The sequence below is a fragment of the Octopus bimaculoides genome, chromosome 15, assembly GCF_046866305.1.
Source record: "Octopus bimaculoides isolate indiv1 chromosome 15, ASM4686630v1, whole genome shotgun sequence".
Classification (NCBI taxonomy): Eukaryota; Metazoa; Mollusca; class Cephalopoda; order Octopoda; family Octopodidae; genus Octopus; species Octopus bimaculoides.
In genome coordinates this window covers 35,413,035-35,434,059 of record NC_142942.1, presented here as the reverse complement: position 1 = coordinate 35,434,059, position 21,025 = coordinate 35,413,035, and the positions used below count along the sequence as shown (strand labels likewise).

At 35.4% G+C, this 21,025-nt stretch overlaps 1 protein-coding gene across 4 annotated transcripts in view; it reads right to left on the bottom strand.

Moving 5' to 3' along the window:
• The window catches only part of LOC106867458 (putative G protein-coupled receptor 139), a 407,204-nt gene that overhangs the window by 314,007 nt on the left and 72,172 nt on the right, over positions 1-21,025 (bottom strand). The window lies entirely within an intron of this gene.

Below are 21,025 nucleotides of genomic sequence, written 5' to 3'. Positions count from 1 at the left end.
GTGATGTATATTTTGTTAGAGGCAAGTGAATTAATAGAAAACAGAAATGATAAGGATGATCGTCATCCCTCCCCTTCGTACTTAAGTATCGGAAGGACGAAGGTCAAAATAGAGTATGATTATGTTTGAAGTTAGAACATTGCAGGATGTTTGGTCCTCAGCTCTACTGGCCTGCTGCAGCTACTACTTCTACAACAACAATAACTACTACTAGTACTACTACTACTACTACTACTACTACTACTACTACTACTACTACTACTACTACTACTACTACTCCGTTGATTACGACGACGAGGGTTCCAGTTGATCCGATCAACGTAACAGCCTGCTAGTAACATAAAAGAACTCTCGGTGATCTGATTTCAATTCCTTCAAAAAGCCTGTGGTCCTAAAAAAAGGATAATGCAAAAAAAAAAAAAACTATAGAATTTTAGCAGAGAGACTTTTCTTGGTAATCTCTCGAGTCCGAGGAAGACAGCTCCGTAATTTCTCACTGAACAACCTACACAGATGATTTTCTTATAGCGTTCACATTTTAATGCTGTACATGAGCTCACTCCCTCCATCAAATCGACATTGCCTGTATGGTGCAAGGTGACCACACGTCAGATGTCGAAATTATCGCACAGCAACGTGAAATGAAGTGATTTGCTCAATAACACAACGCCCCACCCTCACTGGGAATCGAAACCACAATTTCGCGAACGTGCGTGCAACACCCTAAATACTAGGGCACGCGTCCTCACTATATAGACAGACCACGACATATTGCATATAAACCAATGGAAAAATAACAATATTGTACTAATAAACGATATAGTAAAACCTAACGACTCAGAAGATCACTATAAGCGAAGAAGTTTGATGAACCAAGCTGTTGAAGTGAAAACTTATACTATCCCAATTCAGATTGATACTACACAATGAAACACAACCGCTACAGATTACTTATAAGACACGCCTCTTCTTAAAAAAAACATACTAGGATCTGTAAATATTATTAGAGCATCCTCCAAACATTTACATTGAACTATTTTATGACTTCTTCTGAAGTATATTCAATACGTTTTAAAGAATGAAAACCCTTTCTTTATTTCTCAAACTATGAATCTGGCGCCATACGAGTGTATGAAAAGTTTTGAGCCTAACCTAGAAACGGGGCTGAAACAATTTTTTCTGGTAAGTACAGTTTTTTCGGAGTATTCTTGCTCATTGTCATGATTCTGATATTTTAATTTTTTTTGTTGCAGATTTTTGAATAAACAAGTGTCGAGGTTACAAGGAAAATGGAGAAAACTGAGTATCGTGCTGTCATAAAGTACCTTCATTTGAAAGGCATGACTCCATCAGAAATCCATGACGATATGGTGAGAACCTTAACAGACAATGCTTCTTCATATACAAGAGTCAAACGCTGGGTAAATGAATTCCAGCGTGGCAGGGAGAGTGTGGAAGATGATCCCAACCAGGGAGACCTCCAACTGCAACTACTGAGGACAACATTGACGTTGCTCTTGGTATGATAATGCAAGATCGTCGAATATCATGTCGTCAGATAGCCGAGAGACTGAGCATCTCAACTGAAAGAGCAGACAACATTGTGACAAAAGAACTTGTGTTCTTAAAGGTTTCTGCAAAGTGGGCCCCTCGCCTTTTGACTCCTGAACAGAAATGCACCAGGTGCACTTTGTCCACGAGCAACCTGGAACTGTTTGAAGCCGATGAAGAGAATTTTTTGCTCGTTTCATCATTATGGGTGAAAGTTGGGTTCATCACAACCAGACAAAGAACAATAAAAGCAGTGGAAGAACACATCTTCTCCTACCCCAAAGAAGGCCAGAATCATTCCTTCAGCTGGCAAAGTCATGGCGTCAGGTTTTTGGGATTCTCAAGGTGTCTTGCTGATCGATTACCTTGAAAAGAGTTACACCGTGACAGGGCTGTATTATTCCCAGCTACTGAAACGCCTCCGAGAAGCAATCAAAGAAAAAAGGCCGGGAATACTCAACAGAGGAGTCTTTTTTCATCACGACAATGCTACAGCCCACACCTCAGTCGTTGCCATGGCAACAATTCGTGATTGTGGATACGAACTTGTTCCCCATCCACCTTATTCGCCAGACTTAGCCCCTTTTGACTTTCATCTATTCCCCAAAATGAAAAAGCTCTGGCTGGTCGCCATCTTGCCAGTGACAATGACGTCATAGACGCTGTAGGAAGTGTCTTGGAGTCTCAAACAAAAGATTTCCTCTACGCCGGGATAATGGCACTTCAGCACCGCTAGAGAAACTATTCAGCCATTGAGGGGGACTATGTTGAAAAACTAAATCATCAGAAGTCTTGTACTATGTTTTGTTTTGTTTTTTGAGGCTCAAGACTTTTCATACACCCCTCGTATATAGGATTTACAAAAATTGACACCTGTTGCTTAGAAAGCTAACAAGATTTTCACATTCGATCTGGAAAAAGCAGGGACATCTGTTGATAGCTGTTTTGTCTCAACAAAGAAAACTCTGTAAAACCTAACCAGTTTCGAGAGATCTCTCTGCTAGATATCGAAAGAAAGATCTTGTTGCCGTTATTGTCAAAATATATCTACCATATCATCCGGCCAATGTGTGAATTGATACGGAAATCGATGACAATAAACGAAGCAATAAACTCTAAGAGTAACATTCGTAGACCTTATATACACAGGAAAAAATAAATGGACGAAAAGTATCGATCTGTTGTAAGTAATTTGAAAGAACAGAAAATTATCAGAGATGAATTGTTGTTGGTTGGAGTAAAAGTGCTTGGCCGGATGGATGCAGAATGCATCCATTGAGGTGGAGAAGTATAATCATAAGGATCAAAATGGAAGTAAAAGAGACATGGGGAAGTGAAAGAGCTGTGGAAAACAGCGGAAAAACTGTGTAGTTTTCTTTAGTAATATGGACGACGGTGTGGCTGAAGAGGCGTGGTAGTGAATGTAAATAACAGATCCTAAAAGTTTGGAAGTGATACCTTAATTTGTTCGTTATAAAGAAGAAAAAAAACACTTAGAACGAATTAATCTGAAATGTCACGTTGATAAGAATGTTGAATTACTCTTATGTTGGAAATGATGAAAGCATTAACCACATAATGAACGAATGCGATAAAATTACACAAATATAATAAACGATAGGAGCATTGTTTCAGCCAACCTTAATCTGTTTTCAGAAACTGATTGATATGCTTTCACTTCAATTTATTTATGGTTTGTGAGAAAGATATATGTTAACGACTATATGTAGCATATGGCCTTCCATACGATATAGATTTCAAGTGACTTAAAGCTAAAACAGCTTTGTTGGGCAATGTTTCTCTGTCGATGAATTAAAGGGATTTAAGTCGGAGAAACGACATTGCAAATATTGTTCATTAGAACAATATGTACAATGCCGCTTCTCCATCTTGCAATGCAAACATTGTTCAGAGGAAACCATGTAAAACTTATAATTTGTATAGAATTCATAAGAGCATTAGTCTAATGGGGTAGAAGAAAAACATTTCAACATTCAATGTGATCAAGTGATCAAGTCAAAAAGACCACTGGTTATTATCGTCAAAACAGAGGAAAGCTATTACACAACAATTGATATAGTATCCCTGCATAACAGATTGCCTGAAAGAACAAGAAATATATCAAAAGCTGGGAAAAGAATTTTCAATGTGCGTGCATGAAAAGGTGGTGGGGGGTGTCAAAATCATTTTACGTTGAGTTTTCAATGTCTATAATCACCGTTTACATTACAAATGAATGGAACCTAATGTTAATCAGTTTGAAAACGGAGCATTTTAATAGTTTTATCCTTTTTTTAAAAGACACAAAAATATGTTGAAAGTACTCGGGACTTTACGTCAGTCTTGAGAACCTGGAAAATAATATCTGCCCCAACTCTGTAGGTTCTCAACTCAGCTTATTGAAGAATGATGTTAACAGTTAAGTATCTAATAAACATTATAATCAATTGAGCTGGCACCAGTATATTAGTGGTATGTATTTTATTAACAAAGAAATAATCAAATATAAAACCGATTCAGAGAAATTAAACTAAATTTAGTGAGATTAAACTAAATATTGTACACATTTTAATTCGGCAATTTGCCGTTTATCCGTGTTAAATGCTTTAAATTCACCTATGGAAAAATATTACCCAACGAAGCTGACTTAGGTTTAAAATAATTCAGATTTCAATGTACTATAGTATGTCATGTGCTAGATATAACAGCTTACATGTCATGTCCTACCAAAACAAAAGTATAAATATAGAAAAGTGAAGGCATAGAAATCTAGACGGTTGAAACAATGCTCCTTTCGCTCTAGGGGTTACTGAAATTTAGATCAAGTCAATAAAATCGAAAATCTCAAATTAAATAATATTTGAATATGTTGATATCTGATTTCTTAAACCAAGTATATTCCACCGATAATTTTGACTTCTCTGGTACCATGTATTGGAAATGATTTTTCAAAGTCGACCAAACTACGAAATACTTTCAACCTTTTTAAAATGGAGACCACGTTATTATGTCCGGAATTCCCACCACAGGGACTAGATTATAAGTGCTTGGAGCCTACTGAGCAATTAAATTCATATAAGAATACATTAAAGTAATTACTTGTTACCTTTTCAATTTCGTCAGGAAGAAATAGGCTCAGAACATCAATTTAACGTAATATTAGGCAATTATTTATTCACCTTAAAAGTTACTATGAGGAACTATAACTGTATGTGGTGACGGTGATTATTTATAAGTTACGCTGCTGTGAGTCACGTACCTATGTTCAGGACCATAATACAATTATATCCGAGAGAATTAACTATCACTTTCTTAACAGATATATCATCATTATATTGATTCGTTATTCTGCAACAACTAAACGTTTAAAGTAGTAAAATTAATTACCTTCAGAACCACATATGCTACATATTTCGCTGATTAAGTGTAGTTAATTGTTCTACCACATATTTTATATATAGCCCATCCGTAAGGATTAAGCAAACACTTAAATAGTTTTCTTCTAAAAAGATAACTAAATCAGTGTAAATATAGATTTTGTATTTTTCTTAACTTTTTGAAGAAATAATGAGATTTGATCTGATCACAAGCTTAGTATGTGTGTATGTGTGTGTGTGTTTGTGTGTATGTATGTGCATATTTATGTGCATACACACTCAGCTTATATATATATATATATATATATATATATATATATATATATATATATATATATATATATATATATATGTATGTATGTATGTATGTAAACACACACACACATATATATATATATATATATATACGAATTCCAATGATTATAACACCCACTTCAATGAATGAAGAGAAGCTAGTGTTTGCAACCGAAATCTCTACCGCTCTCAATTACTTTTAAGAAAATAAAAAATAAATTTCGCTTAATCTTTATATAGTAATCAAGTTTAGCACGCCGGGCGAAATGCTTGGCGGTATTTCGTCTGTCTTTACGTTCTGAGCTCAAATTCCGTCGAGGTCGACTTTGCTTTTCATCCTTTCAGGGTCGGTAAATTAAGTACCAGTTGCGTACTGGGGTCGATCTAATCGACTGGCCCTCTCCCCAAAAATTTCGGGCTTCGTGCCTAGAGTAGAAAAGATTATATAATAATTATGTTTAGGGAAGGCTGATAGTCTTCGTCACTGAAGCAATGCTTCAATACACAAATGTCTAAGAATAGTGAAAGGTAATAAAATATAAGCAAGAAATAAAACTCGGTTTTAGAGGAAGAAAATACATTTAAAATAAACATCATAAATTAGCTTAATTTAAGATAGGAAAGCATTATTAAATTAAATAATCTAAGCGTACAATTTTTAAATTAATAAATGGGTATATTTATTAAACACCCGACCAATTTAGTATTTTAACGCTAGAAATACTAAGTATGCTTTTAGCTATTAACGCGCAGTCATCAGAACCTATTTTTTATTCCACAGCAGCCAATACAAAATTAATATAAATTTGGTCAGTAGCCATGTAACTCCAGACATACGGAGAAAATGTAAGCTATTAGATTTGCTGGAATACGATTTTGTCTTTGAAATGAAATTAAGCACAATATTTTTTCAATAAGTTACTCATTTTACCATGATATCCCAATAGATATCAAAATCACATATTCCAATGGATTGTTAAGAAATATATTTTCTCCAAATATTTCATAAATACCAACAATTCCTCCTCGAAATATCTTTCATCTCCATCTTTTACTTGTTTCAGCCAACGCAGAACTCTTATTCCCTTTCAGCTGTTATAGTTGATAGTGGTATTTAATTTTCTAATAAGAACATAGCGTAAACAACCAAATAATTTACATTTAAATGTGTGGTTCCGATGACGCGTGTTCTAACCTGGTTTTGATATCTTCCGAAGTCTCTTGTAACAGAAGAAACATTTTCATAACAGTGTTTTTCGACGCAGATGTTTAGTTGGCGAACTGTACTTAGAATGTAAAATCAGACATTTTATTAAATGTTATGCGTTACACTATGTATCTCGTTAAAACAAAACTACATTGTTGAGGGTGTTCTTAATCATTGTGTATATATTGTTACAGTTGTTGGGTCCATTCCCAAACTAGTCTTCTTCTGAAAGGAAACCAAGAATGCACCAGTAGGCCAGTAATATATTCAGTTCCATTGAACCGATTTAGTGGACTGCATCACTAATATCGTTGCAGTCTTAGCTACTACTGCTGCTGAAAGTGTTAAATTTCTTTTGAAGTTTATATCACGCCAGTGTCGGTTGTATGATAAAAGATAGTCGTTATCTATTTGCATCATTTTGAATTAGCTTGTTGTGCACTTCTATACCTTGTTTATTTCGGCATTTACAGACGATACGTGATATTTCATTCCGAACGTAAGTGGCTCTAGCACTGACTAACAAGACTGATCTTTAATGCACAACTAGAGGTGTGGAGCTAACCTTCTGTGGAAGTCGTTATTAATGAATACCAAATTCAAACAGTTCTATAGTTACTTAAATTTAAGAGATCCGGTGTTATTGATATGTTCGATTTGAAAGTTTATATGGCCATCATTGTCGATGAACATGTCATTTATGCTGTTTCTATACCAACAGACAGGAGCATTAGAATGCCATTTGTATATGAATAAAAAAAACTTAATAATAAAAATAAATGCTCTATATTCTATCAAGTTAATATGTACGCTCGCTAATAAATCTGACGGACTTCCCTCCATTGATATTTCCAATGTGTATTTGAAATAGTGACACCAAAATGAAGATAGATTCTCTTTGCAATAATGGTCCGGTCACAAGGTAATGGATATCTGAAGTAAAGTTAAATTTACCTTCACAAGTCATACCGTGTCACAAGGGCCAGATTCCTCGTTTCATCGCTTATATATTCTCCAGCTGGAAGGAACGCCGATCCGTCGCAAGATTACCTATTTTTGCCAGCTGAGTGGATTGGAACAACGTGAAATGAAATGTTTTGCTCAAGAACACAACTCGTCGTCCGGCCCACGAATCGAAACCAGAATCTTACGATCACGAGTCCAACACTCTAATTACTAAGACACGCGCCTCCACTATATCTGAGACCACATTGTCAATGCAGTGCACGTTACAAAACAGAATTCATTTAGTGATTTGGTTGATGATTGGCAGCAGAGATACAGAAGTAGAAAGGAGATGAGTTTAAACCAATAGTACGCTTATTGGGTCAAGTTTATTTTGACTTACAAATATCGTAGGATAAGTTTTGTGCACACAGCATGGTCTGGAGTATAGATCTGAACGTTTTGCAAAGAGCTAGGACATTTTAAACACGAGACTTTGTATGCTAAATAATGTGACACTTTTGGGTCTGATTTACGTCTCATTATATCTTAGGAAATCAGACCGGCGCGCTGGCAGAATCGTTAGCACGCTAAGCAAAATACTTAGTGTTATTTCGTCCGTCTTTATGTTTCGAGTTCAAATTCCGTCGAAGTCGACTTCGCCTTTGATCCCTTGGGGGTCGATAAAATGAGTACCAGTTGTTCACTTGTGTCGATGTAACCGACTCATATCCTCCTCCAAAATTGCTGCCCTTATGGCAAAATTTGAAACTATTATATCTTAGGAAATGAAAAGCTTGCTATTTCTAGTGTTAGAATTTCGTTTAATTTTCATTAGGGGGAAAATGTTCATTCAATTAGAACTGATGATATTTTGTAGCTGTTAGTTGTAATACCGATGATATTTTCAAAAGGTTTTTAGGTAGTAGATTGCGAGCTTATGGCTTGTGTTTTTGTCAACGACGTAGAATACTTTCCTTTTATATAAAGGGAGATATTCGAGAATCGTAGGTTTTTGAAGGTGAAAAATTAGATGTGTATGTATACGCATGTGTGTGTATGTGTGCGCGCACGCACTTGTAGAGAAAACCAAAGTGAGACATGCAAACAATATGCAGAAAAGAACCATACACTTGAAACTTCTCTCATCAGCAATGATGATCAAAATCAGTGTAGTTTGAGCGCATTTAAAATTCGAGGAAATTATATCTATGAACAACTCATCCGGCTGATCCAGTGTTAGTAAATATCCTTGCAGTTACAGACATTGCAAAACGCAAACAACTTACAAAACCTCTACGGTCAAGGACGAAATACAAGAATGAAAATTTTTCCCAAATATTTCAATATTTTGGCTCCAAAAAAGTAATTATGAAATGTAATTTACAATTAAGCTTATAACTTTATGATACAAATGTCTCAGTTCCTCTTGGTAGATAATTTGGGTGTTCATCTCGATTCTTGGAACAAGTGACTTCCTGCGCCTCCTCTCTAGTCATTTAAAATGAGTACCAGCAGTATCTGGAGTGGAGTTCGCCTTCTGAAGAAATGACACTTTGCCGAAGAGATAAGTCTTGTGCACTCAGACACTAACACTCATTGGAAACTGGGATAAACTCAGTCTTATTGTTATTTTCAAAATTGACTTTATCTAAACATATGCGTATGTGTAGGTATATATAGGCGCAGGGGGTGGTTGTGTGATAAATAGCTTGGTTACCAACCACATGGTTCCGAGTTCAGTCCCACTGCGTGTCACTTTGGGCATGTGTCTTCTACTATAGCCTCGGGCAGACCAAAGCCTTGTGAGTGGATTTGGTAGACGGAAACTGAAAGAAGCCCGTCGTATATATATATATATATATGTGCGGGGGGGGGGGGTGTCAGTGTGTATGTCTGTATTTGTCCCCCACCATCACTTGACAAGACAGCCGATATTGGTGTGTTTCTGTCCCCGTAACTTAGCGGTTCTGCAAAAGAAACCGATAGAATAAGTACTAGGCTTACAAAAAATAAGTCCTGGAGGCGATTTATTCGACTAAAAGCGGTGCTCCAGCTTGGCTGCAATGAAATGACTGAAACAAACAAAAGAATAAATCAATAAAAGAATATATATATATATATATATATATATATATATATATATATATATATATATATATATATATATATATATATGTATGTATATATATATATATATACAAGAATAAGGGCAGAGAATCGTCAATTAATAATAGAATTAATAATTAACAATTTTGCCAAGTAGTTCAGTATGAAAAAACCTTTATCGGTAAAACTATTTATCATTATAAATATACAGGGATTAGCAATTGAGTTGCTTCTCCAACATACTGAAAATTTAGAAATAGCAGTCAAAGAACTACTTTGTAGTTTGGAATCAGTAGTTCTTTGACTGCTATTTCTAAATTTTCAGTATGTTGGAGAAGCAACTCAATTGCTAATCCCTGTATATTTATAATGATATATATATATATATATATATATATATATATATATATATATATAATGTGTGTGTGTGTGTGTGTGTGTGTGTGTGTGTGTGTGTGTGTGTGTGTGTGTGTGTGTGTGTGTGTGTGTGTGTGCAGAGAGAGAGAGAGAGAGAGGATAGAGAGACCACCTCCAAAACATCAGACTCGGCAATGACACCCGGTTCTCGCCCTGGTCATTCGCTACAAAATGTCTATGTTCGGACTTTCTCTGCTCAGGGGCCAACCGGACTCCCGCCTTCGCTGTGAACAGGATTTAATCTTCTCCCTACATTCCTTTCCTCCTTGTGGTCTGAAGAAGCTACCTATCTTCATCTAACACCAAACCCCACACAATTTCCCACACACTTCCCACTTTCAACAGCCCCTTCCCTCCACCTCCACACCTGCGCACCGACTAACTAGGTACCCTCACCACACACCACTGTACAAACACCCAAACACACTGCTCAACTTACATCACACATCATTGCGCACACACCCACACATAGCTTCCTCTCTATACACACTAGCACCCAGCACCTCCCATTACCCCCACAAAAAAACCATAATCCACGCACCCTCACGCACTCTCCAATATCCTCACTACACACGCCACTATACGAACACACTGTTCAACTCAGTACACACACCGCAGACCATTATGAACACTCCCACACCTTCACACACTTACATGCACATGCATTCACACGCACCTTCCCACTCCACACACACTAGCACCCAATATCTGCCAACCTTTAACTCCCGTCAACATTAACTCACCTTCCTCTCACTCCTATTCCACCTCCTCACCCCTATCCCACTCCCTCACCCCTATCCCACCTCCTCTCACTCCTATTTCACTTCCTCTCAGCCCAATCCCACTTCCCAAACCCTATCTCTTTCCACCCCTCTCTCACAACACACTATTCACTTTAAAAAGCACGCGCAGTGTGCAAACCTCCTGAACACATACAATATACACACTCAGATAGTATGCATAAACGCATACAACTTTCACACAAAAACATGCACAATACGTATGCACACTACAGGGTTTCACACATGCGTGCACACACCAACCGAACAAGCATACATCAACTGCTAAACGGAAGCGTGTGCACACGAACGCACACAAACACACACACGACAGCCTCACGCACATATACATACGCCCATCTGCACACACACACACACACACACACACACACACACACACACACACACAAATACACGAAACGCACATCACTCTACACAACGCACACATTAACCTACTTGTACACATACACACACACAGGCTCATGCGCTTGCATACACACAGACGTGCACGTACACACACGCACGCGCAGACACGTGCGCACACACACACACATGATAACCTATACATATGTACACACGTCCAAACACACAGATACACACTAGTACATGAAACGCACAGCATGTACGCACTAGGTTACTTAGAAGCGCACACACACACACTGGCCCACATCAATTTAAGGTCGCCCACACATACATACTTACGCACTCGCCCCCATTCACACATATACAGGCATACACACTTACGCACACCATTCTTACATATAAACACGCGCTTGCACATCGTTTGACCGAGTCACCATTATTATCTCCCTTCCACTGATCCCCTTTCTTCCGGCCATCTCACCATGTTGAACCGTTATTCCCTACACATATTTTTACTCTCTCCGTTTTTTTTTTCCTTCTCTCTCCGGTTTTATTTTTTCTCTTAATCCTCTCTGTTGAAGAACGTTCACTTGAAACGTCAAAGACTTGTCCATTCTTCCTGAGCGTTAAACTAATACACCTGATAGTGTTCCGTCGGCTGACATCGTCTTTCGTTTTCGGTAAACTTGAATTATATATATATATATATATATATATTCCGTTTTCCTATGTGTTCGTTCCGTTGTCTGTAGTTCATTGTTCTAACGTCCTGTACCCTGATATGCCTATATATACACATGTAGATGTAAGTATGTACATATATGTGTGTATACATGTATATATATTCTTTGTATTATTACATTATTGAACGCACACGTCCTTTTTTGCAAGTAAATCTACTTTATTATTCTGACGTGACTCTATCTTTCTATCTATCTATCTATCTATCTGTCTATCTATCTATCTATCTATCTATATTTCTATCTATTTATCTATCTGTCTTGCTCTATCTTTCTATCTATCCCTCTGTCTTGGCCTCTACTTCACTGCTATACCCTTCTGTCCCTTCCTCCTTGTTCCACTTCCTCCCTCCACCATCCTCTCTATCTATTTATCTATCTGTCTTCCTCTATCTTTCTATCAATCCCTTTGTCCTGGCCTCCACTTCACTGCTATACCCTTCTGTCCCTTCCTTCTTGTTCCACTTCCTCCCTCCACCATCCTCTCTGCTCTCGTGTGACCTGTGGTCAGCTTTCTTTTCACTCCAGCCGCTGTGAAGGCAAGACGAACTACTAGCGTTCTACCTCAGATTCGCGTTTGGCCATACGGCTTTTGAATGTTGTTTTCACTGTCCAATCTTTCCTGTCTTGGTTTGTGTTTGCCACCTTGGAATCCTCTGTGTAGTGGGTTGATCCACTACTCAGGAAGAGACTATTCTAGAGTACGTTCTGTCTTATCTTCGAAACGTCTAGTTAGAATAGAGACAGCTGATGAAGGAATATTCCAAGTGGCTTTCCGTTTTCCTATGTGTTCGTTCCGTTGTCTGTAGTTCATTGTTCTAACGTCCTGTACCTTGATATGCATATATATACACATGTAGATGTAAGTATGTACATATATGTGTGTATACATGTATATATATTCTTTGTATTATATATATATTTATAATTATATATATATATATATATATATATATATATATATAAGCATATACAAATTAAAAGGGTAAAGGTTTATCAATTTATTAATTTATTAATAAATCAACAATTAATAATTTTTACCAAGCCCTTTATATACATGAGGGAGAGGTCTGTGACGAAGAGTAAACTTTTCATTGGACAAAAGCTTCTTTTATGATTCTATATTACATCACAGTTTTACTATGTTCCGCATTTTTGTTAAATGTTTACTTCCTATGGCTTAGTATAATACTTTCCAAACACGAGAATAAAGTCGAACAATCTCACGGCAAGTTAAATGATTCGTCCAAGGCCACAATACAGAATAGAAATTGCTTCATTTCCTTCATGTCGTAAAAACTAGTACACTATATTGAAATTTTCGAAGGACATGGAAATATGTAATTGTAAAAGTAACAGCTTTTGTGTTCTGAAGTGTTCGTCCCCAGCGCACAAACATTTTCCATTTCAACAGAAATCATTTTCGATTTTATTCTTTATTTTCTTATGTTGGTATTTTGAGAAATGGCATATACATGGAAGACTCTTCGGATATAGAAATGGGAATTTATTATTATTTTATGAAAGCAAACAAAATATCGTTTTAGTATTATGGAGGAACTAGCGTAAATTACTAATGTTATTATTGCTGTAGTTTGTGAATCAGATTTGAAAGGTAAAATGATTTTATCACTAAATTCGCTCTTATCACTGATTATATTCACTGAATTGTACTGAAAATTGAATATTGAATTTATAAGGAGAACGTTAATTATAATTGGAATCGATCAGCTCCCATTCATAATTGTCAGAAGATCGATTCTCTTAAATCAACATGACGTTAGTAAGGGTCTACAAAGCATATTAATATTTAGCAGAATAATGCTTAACTTATCATAATAGAGACCAGAATGAAGAGACAGATATATATCACCGTACTGACCAGAATATCGAATTTTGTTATATACAATGCACTTCCTCATATTGTTGTAACTTTCGAATTATCCCACTCCGCTGTCTAGGCGAGCAGGCCAACATTCTTCCTCTGAAATTAAGTCCAGTCCATCGCATAGTTATCTATTTACAGCCGAGGTGACTGAAGCAAGGTGAGATGAAGTGTTTTGCTTCAGAACACAACGCACAGCAATCTGGTAATGGAAACCATCATCATAATTTGACCTACATACACACCCACATAGTTTGCACACTTGTGTTATCATCAGCAATGTTAATTTTCTGTGTGACCAAAATTAGAACTTCATAAATAATTTAGTCTGAAACCGAAATAAATGTAAGAATAATGAAAAAGAAATCAATGAAAATAAGGTAACATGTCAGATATCTCCTAACAATATTTGCTTTCTTTTAATTTCTATAGTATAGTCCAGACCACTAATATGAGATGGAGTAACAGTATTTTTTTCTTTATACGCAACAAAATAACATTATGAGATGAATTTAACGTTTAATATTAGAGCTGAACCAATTAGATTTTTAATATCTCATTTGTTTTCCGCTCTCTCCCTCCCTTTTAAAAAGTGTGTGTACATATATACATACATACATCCATACACACACATACAATGTATGTGTTGTGTGTGTGTGTGTGTGTGTGTGTATGTGTGTGTGTGTGTGTGTGTGTGTGTGTGTGTCTATAAGCTAATGTGTTCTATAAGCAATTATTGTGGAAAATGTAGAAATGTAGATCTTAATAGCTTTTAATATGTACCTAGTTACTAATATTTTGGTCCTAAATTTTTTTCTTAAGTATCATAAGATTCTTGAATTATTCTAATGAAAACTAAAGTGTGTAAACATAACCATTTTAAAGGGTAAAATTTATTTCTCCTGGCGTCTTTAAGAAAAATATTATTAACAAGAGGATACAGACTTAAACTTTACTTAATATTTTTAGACAGAATTTAAATATATTTTAAACAGGAAACTGCGAGATAACTCACATAACCGTGTTTCCCTATCCCATAATTCCTTTTCGAATATAGGTTGAGTTTTACTAATGGGCTTCTTAAATGCTTCATTTTACAAATGCTTGTTTATTTTTGCGATTTTAAATATTTCTATCTGAACTGACCTCATCAACCATTCGTTAACATTCGACTCTTAAGGAAATTTCTGCTAGACATTTCAACGGTTGATTCAGTCATAAAACCAGTATTCAGCTATAATTCGTGTGCGTTTGTATATGTATGTTATATATGTGTGTGTTTGTATATGTACTGTATACGTGTGCTATGTGTGTTTCGATATGTATATATGTGTGATGTGTTTGCATGTATATCCACACACACCACACACACACACACACATATATATATAAATATGTATGTACGTATGTATATATATGTATGTATGTAAGTATTATACATGCTTATATACATAAATATATACACATACATTCATAAGCACATAATATACATACATACTTATTTTAAAATATCAGTTAGGCAAAATTTCAAAGTATTCATTACATGAAGTGTAAGTTTGGAATATTGATTTTTAATCGAGAAACCTCTTATAAATAGCTTCTTTGTTTTATTTCAAAGCAAACTTATCAAAGAGTGAAATGATAAATTTAAGATAAAGAATTCACTGCGGGCGGGGAGAGATCAACACTTGTAAATTAAATTGAGAGGAGCAGGTGTTAGAAAACCACTTCTAAACTACTTTAAAGAAGAGAGTAGTTCTACACTGAAGTAAATAAAAATGCTTATGTATAGGAAGCGATAGGTAAGTTACAGTATGTAAGAGTTATAACAACACTTAACAGATCGCAAAGGGGTGGGGATAAGTTTATAAACCCTCGGAATCACCGTTGAAGTTGAAATAAAAATATAAACAATGCAAAGATATTAAAAGATAAATGAAAATTGTACGGGAATATGGCGAGTTTTAGTTAAAGCTTAAATGGAATATGGTGTATTGAAATTTGGAATGATGGATAGATTGTGTTGTTGCTGAAGCCGGTCTTAAGTGAATTAAAAGGATTAAAAGTAAACTAAGATATATAAGACTGTTACGGATAGTATCAGTAAAATGGAATACGATATGATGAGAAGAATGAGCTAGGAAAAATTTAAGTACACTTAAAATCATTCATAAACGATGTGACAATGAATATATGACGGTAGAGAATCAATAGTATTAGCTGAAGTGGCGAATAGATTTGGTTGGGCAAAGAGGCGTAATTGAGGTTTAACTGAGAAGTAGAAGTGGTATCAAAGTTGAGGTTTAATGATTGGAATCCATTGGCCGTTCTGAGAAGATATGTATAATGTATTGTTTTAAGACAGATTAATACAACGGTTAAGCGAAACAAACAGAATAAAATGTTGGACTAATATTGCGAACTACATTAATATTAATAGTTAATGTTACAAAATAAAACATAGTGGAGAATAAATCATGTTAATAAAATCTAGACGACTAATATTGAAAAATTTCATTAATATTAAATAGTAATGTATTCTAAGCTTTGTGAATTGAGTCAGACGGGATAAAATATAGCAAATTGAAATTACATAAGCAGCCTCAATTACAATTGGATATAACAAAAAAAAATGTTCTAAAATGAAGTGGGAGTAAAATAATTGTTGAAATAATGTCAAAGAAGGGAACATACGGCATAATATAAGAAAAAAAATTAATAAACTGTATTGTAAAAATTTAGGTAATACAGACAGGAAAGGAATATTTGTCACTTTGACAGAATTTCTCAAACACGACTTATAATTATAATACACTACAATATTCGGACTTGTATCTTCTTTAGGGTTGTTATTTTCAAAACATTTCTGTCCTTCTACTCTCCGGCCTTCTTCAGGCGCACATCGTATAAGATATCATTCTCGGAATTTGGCGAAGAGTCCTTTATTTAATCCATAAGCGTTGATTATTATCATCTGTTGTCCATACCAGGGTAATTTTCTCAACATTCCACTTAAACGTTTAGTAAGTTAGTTATATTCTTTCTTGTAAGGCCCACCATATAAACTGCAAGACTTAACACTTGACCAACACTTATACTCTCCAGCCATTGACTTTGTTAGACTGTTAAATATTAGGATGAGGAGCTATGAACTATTTGGGGATGTTAAACATGATATTCTTCCATTCTTATCTAAAGGCTCCTATATGGTGTTCACATCTAAACCAAGCCTAAGAGGGTTATTAGAACCTAATATATGTAGTGATTCTTTCAGTGGTCTTCCAGGTTTGTTAATGATATATCATTTGCATTTTGTCCCACAAACGTTCGCAGTCCTTTTTTACCTCTGAAAATCTTCAATCATGCTTGATATCTCATCATGGATTACAGATTTACTTTTAGGGGCCGGGGTGGGGGGTGAGAGAGTCTCGTCTTTCAGACAATATCACAAGGCCTGTATATATTTAACTGCGCGTTTTGCATATTTACTTACCCACACAGCATGTCTGATAAAGACAATGGTCCAGTATGACCAATGTATGTGTGTGTTTGTGTGTGTATGTGTGTGTGTGTGTGAGTGTGTGTGTGTGTGTGTGTGTGTGAGAGAGAGAGAGAGAGTGTGTGTGTGTGTGTGTGTGTGTGTGTGTGTGTGTGAACATTACATCTATGTCAATCAATATATTTGTGAATAACTTTGTGTATAAGTGTGCATATATATACGTATATATGTATGTAAGTGTGCATACATATATATTTATGTAAGTGTGCATGTATATATATATATATATATGTATATATGTGTGTAAGTGCGCATATTTATATATATATGTATATATGTGTGTAAGTGTATATATATGCGGGTGTATGTACGTATGTAAGAATATGTATAAAATAGCTTTTAGAGATATTTGGAAATATTCGATAAAAGAAAATTACCTTACACAACCGTATTCTGTTTTATCCCCACATGCATATCTTATACGAATACTGAATACAATACAGATACTTGCTCATTGAAGAAATTCTGAGAGCCATATTGAAATGTACCTGAGGTAAATATTCTCAAAACATGAAATTGGGATTGATGAAATGAGAATATATTTTAGTAAAAATACACAACACACTAAGAAAGTAAAAAAAAAACGCTATAAAGTTGGCAATGCTATTATCTCCATTAAAGTATAAAAAATATAAATATTTAACAGAAAGAAAAAGTAACCAATAACAATAGCAATGGGAACAATGCAGCTGCTCTAATTATATTATCAATATTCGAAGCACAAATGTTTCAAAAACAAAATTGTTGAAGCTATCATTGGTTCACCCAGTACAAACTTTTAATTCAATATATCTCATTCTGAAGAATAATTACACGGAAGCAGAAATGATTACATGGACGCTCATTCATTTTATTGTAATCTTTTATTTGTAATTCATGATAAAAATTTAGTCTTCGTTTTCAAATAATTATTTTGGTGTGCATTCTGTATCTAAGTAAACTATTTCTATTTGCCTATTTTGTCAACCACACCATTAATAACACTAACGCTAAACTTGCCAATTTTGTTAAAATTGCCAAAGCATAGATTTAACACATTTTGCAACATATCATTTTGTCAATACAATGTCTGAATATTAACTTTTAAAAACTAATTCTATTGTTAGCTAGAAAAATATTACTTAGAGTGTTTTGTATGGTGTTTAATATCTAGTATCATGTTACATTGACTCGGTGCTTTGTTACCTAGCTCATCAGAACAATGCGAGTTATTAATATGCTTCTAAGAAGGAACAGTGTTCAGAATTTGACTTAATAACTCCACTCGGATTGCTACAACTAATTCCAGTAGAAAGGGCTACTCTACACCCAATATTCCCTGCTCCTCAAGACTTTTTAGCATTTTATACAATTCTCTTTGATATTTGCATATGCAGCCAACAAATTGTCACGTGAAAACTTCAGAACTAACTTTCAGAAAATATTTTTGCCTGAAATATACCTCTTAAACTACACATATTTTCTGTGATCGCAAAGAAATTCAGATTCAAGATGTTTCTTTGATATCGCAGAAATAAAACTAAGATTTTTATGATTACTGATATAAAGTTTGCAATGTTATTTATATAACCAAGCAACACCAGATACGTTCAGCCCTTACATTTTATTTATTCTTCATTCATGTCTAAATTTACTTTATGTATCAGTGTAACATTGTTTAAATAAACGCAAGCAATAGTTTTACTATCCGATGCTAGTTTTTTTTCTTACTCCAAGAAAAAATAAACTGCAAAATTCGATTGTGAGATAATTTATGTTAGTAATTTGTAACTTCGGTAGAAAGCCAAACATTTTAGGATTAATTCAACTTCAGTACTTGACAGCTGTTCAGTTAAGATAATTATTTTATACTCAGAAATGAACACCACATTCAACCTAGATTTGTGAAGCTCAGAGCTCTTTCAAATATGCTAGTAATTTAGTTTAACTGAGAAAATAACAACAACAAAGAATATTTTATCCCGATTAGTGTTAATCCTATCTATCCCGATAATATGTTAATCCTAGTCTACGGTTGTAATTCGTTTATTCTACCGAAAAAATATATAATATTGATCCAAGTTTCCTACTGGGCAATAATTACTTCTTGACAATAACGCATGCTAGCAACTGAAAATTATTTCTAAAGCATATCATATGAATGTGTTAGGTCTAAGTCCCTTGACGTTTAGCCTGCTACAGCATGAATACAGCTACTAACAAACGCGACGTAAAAAGTCTAAAAACACGTACATATTTTACTAGTATATGTACCACTTTGAAAAAAGCTGTAAATGTTTATAGAATTATTAAATGATATATTGTAACTTGACCAGCGTTCTTATTTTTTTTTTTTGGACAAGAGGATAATGGATATTGCAACATTAGGAATTAGCCTCTGGACATTACATTTGTACGAGAAGTCAACTTCCTACAACTGTATTACAGTGACGGTTTGGCGAAATATTTATGCATCATCTGCTTTTACAAATTCTAACTTACAATCAGTAACAATAAATGAAAACAACAATAACACTAATACAATATCAACTACAAATGCCATGTCACTCAAATATATGTCAATAAACGACCAAAAATTATAAATTCGTCCTTGCAGAACAAGTCATTGCTGCACTAGTCAAGGAAATATGGCTACCACATCAGGACACAGGTTTATGACCAAAGTTACATAGTAAAACATCAACTAAATTGCAGCATTCACTAATGGCATATTATCTAAATGTAAGAATACAGTAAGAACTTAATATTTTCAGTGACCTTACAGAGCTGAGTAGAAGTCAGTCTAGAATATGGAAATAAGTCAATGAGAATCCAGTTATGTTGGTAAACATTGAACCACTTTCTCCTCAAATATTCATGGAAAAGTAGGATGCAATCCATCGCGGGAGAAGTTGTATTCGTAGGGAAACCTCGAGATGAAAGCTGAGTAGTAGTAGTAGTAGTAGTAGTAGTAGTAGTAGTAGTAGTTGTAGTAGTAGTAGTAGGAGGAGGAGGAGGAGGAGGAGGAGGAGGAGGAGGGGAGGGGGAGGAGGAGAAGGAGTACATCCGACGATAACAACAAGAATAAATAACAGTTAATCAAACTAATATATGCTTCATTCTAGTGTACATTTCGGTCGGTCGATTCCTCATTCTCAAAGCTGAAGGCCTAGAGCCTCAGACTCAACTGTAAAGGCCTCCAGGGTGCTCGCCTCCCACTCCTAGGTGTCATTCTTTTTTATTATCTTTGTTTCTCACGAACCCATTTTTCAACACCCAACTTCCGGAGGTGTGAGTACAGAGGTTCTGAGCCCTAAGAACGAGGCCAAAATATTGCAGCTATCGGCGTCACCAACTTTGTTCACACCTCCACCAGAATTAAATCGTTCGTTCGGTGGGCTACCCAACAACTGCAAAGCGTTAGCTTATCACATATCGTCACCAATAGTTTCAGTCAATCAGTATCATCAACTCTTGGGTCCCTCCTTCATACCCACACAAAGCTACTGGTCAAAGAAGTTTCAATCTGATACTTTCACTGAGGATACAGTCACTCCATAAACACTTTCTTGTTTGAGCCCCAATGGAGTTCAGATACTTAGTGTCGTATGGTAAGCTGATCTAGTTCCATGCTGGTTGCTACGATCTAGTTCGTTTTGTTGCTGGCATCTAGGTAAAACTCACATAAGTCTCGACTAACTTAACGCTCTATCATTGGAACTCAGCAGATAGGTAACGATCGGCAGATGTCATCAGCATAACAACGATTATTTAGTCATGGCCGTTAAAGCACGCATACATCTAGCCAGTGGAGGCGCAA